Genomic DNA, 2390 nt, shown 5'->3' on the forward strand with positions numbered 1-2390 from the left:
AGTAGAGAGAATAAAGGAAATTCAGTATTAAATAATAGGGGCTTTAGGGGATCAATAATATGACTGTGGACTGCATTTCCCCACTCATGACTTATGCTATCCCAATATTAAGGTCGATAGGTCAGGCAAATATGCTAAGGTTATAATTTCAAATGCAAATATGTAGACAATGTTTAGAATGAACTGTGAATCATCTTCCCAGAAGGGGAAAATAACCTTGCAATATGAATAGATTTATGAAAAACTTCACTCTGTCTGTCCCTCTCCCGAACTCCTTTGGCATTTCATAACAACTGCTAGTTCAGATTTTTAGCCTACATATTTAACTCTGATGCATCTAAGCAGGGCACTTTAATCCCCCAGATTTATGTTCTGTTGTTGGATCCACATAGTACTAAGCATACAGTGTAGGCATTCTTCAACATTTTCACCTAGACCATTGTAAACATTGGCCCCACTTACCATGTACTACAAAACACCAGGTCAGACAAAAATAACATCTGAACAAGTTTACTGAGTTCTGTCATTTAGGTACTTACTCGAATGTGTGTTTATTGGTTTATTACACTTTTGTATATCTTTTAAATATTTTAGACTGTTTGATGTGGTTTTAAATTTTTATGGTCAAGTTTTTTAATCGATTGTCTTTGGGATCTGCCTTGGGTCGAATTTTGGGAGATGAAAAATTAAATATATAAATACATAAATTTTCTTGGCAAGATTTGTTCAGAGGAAGTTTACCATTGTGTTCCTCTGAGGATGAGAGAGTGTGACTTGCCCAAGTTCACCCAGTGCGTTTCCATGGCTGAGTGAGGACAAATTCTGGTCTCTCAGAGTTCTAGTCTAACACTCAAACCACTAGACCAGTTCAGTTCTGTTTCTGAGGGCCTGACAGCCTGTGCTATCCTGGCCCTGGTCCCAACCTGGGTTGGTCCCTGGCCTGGCGCTGGGACAGGAGCTGTTTACACACCTGCCCATCTCCATCGTGGGCTGTTTTGTGCAATACAGATGTTGTGCCTAGAGGAGGAGAAAGTGATTCATGTAGATGTGTGGCTTATTACATCGCTCCCACACACCATGAGCCCTGGTGGTGCAGTGGTTACATGCCTGTACTGCAGCCACCAGTGTTGCCAACACCCTTGAAGGAAATTCCCTGATTGGCTTCCTGGAATGGCCCCAAATATCCCAGAATGGGGGTGGGACTTCTGGGTCGGGGGGGGATGCAAAACACTATAGGAAGGCTAAAGGGGTGGGGCTTCCAGGATGGGAGGTTTTTTGGGGGGGGCGGGAAGGTATTTTTGGCTAGGGTTTTTGGCCAGGAAGGTTGAATTTCCCTGAAGGCTGTATTTCCCAGAATCTTCCTGGAAATTTAGCAATCCCGGAAATGACACGGAAAAACTTTAAAGTTCCCAATTTCCAGGGAAAATCCCGCAAGTTGGCAACACTGGCAGCCACTCGCTCACAAACCACAAGGTTGCGAGTTCAATACTAGCCAGGGGCTCAAGCTCAACTCAGGCTTGCATCCTTCTGAGGTTCCTTAAATGAGTACCCAGCTTGTTGGGGGCAATTAGCTTACAGTTGTAAACCGCTCAGAGACTGCTTAGTTCAGTCTGAAGCAGTATATAAATGAAGCTGCTATTGCTATTGCTATACTGACTTTCAGGGCCTGTGAATTTGGTTGGGGATGCGTGTTTGGAGAGGGGTGTTCCAGGAGTGCAAGTCTTTTGCCTGGAATTGATACCAGAAGGTGGTCTCCGTTGAGCCTTTGCATTTTGTTCCAACATCCCCAGATAGTCTTGTATGGCTGGTCTACTGGGAAGTTCATATGGAGTCTTTTTATTCTGTTCCGGATGGTTCTTAATGGGGTCATTGAGAGGTTAATAAACACATAGTATTTGGCATATTTCAGTGCCGGGAGTGGTCTGAGATGTTTTGGCGGCATATAAATAAATAAATTGTTATTATTTATTTATTTATTTATTTCTCCAGTGTGGCTGTGACCTGGGTCCTCTCTCTTTCTCTCTCTGAGGGAAACATCCCTTGAAAGTGATGGGAAGCAGCTCTGCCTCCTGTCTGCCGCTGAGGCATCTGCATCGCCCCCTTCCCTGGCTCTCTTGGGCTTCTCTTGCCTGCCTTTTTGGCGTTGCCAGGTCTGCGGCTGGGGGCCGGAGGAGAGCTCCTTCTCCTCCTCTTCCCCCCTGGAGGCTGTCTCTCTCTCTCTCTGCGCACTTGGACGAGGAAAGGCAGGCAAAGGAGGAGGAGGAGAGGAGGAGGAGGAGGAGGAGGAGGAAGGCCAGGCAGACAGACCTCCCCAGCCCTTCTGAATCTTTCATCTCGGAGCCTCCGCCGCCGCCTCCTGCCGGGATGATGCCCCAGCAGCCTCCCTGGAC

The sequence above is a fragment of the Sceloporus undulatus genome, chromosome 5 (assembly GCF_019175285.1).
Source record: "Sceloporus undulatus isolate JIND9_A2432 ecotype Alabama chromosome 5, SceUnd_v1.1, whole genome shotgun sequence".
Classification (NCBI taxonomy): domain Eukaryota; kingdom Metazoa; phylum Chordata; class Lepidosauria; order Squamata; family Phrynosomatidae; genus Sceloporus; species Sceloporus undulatus.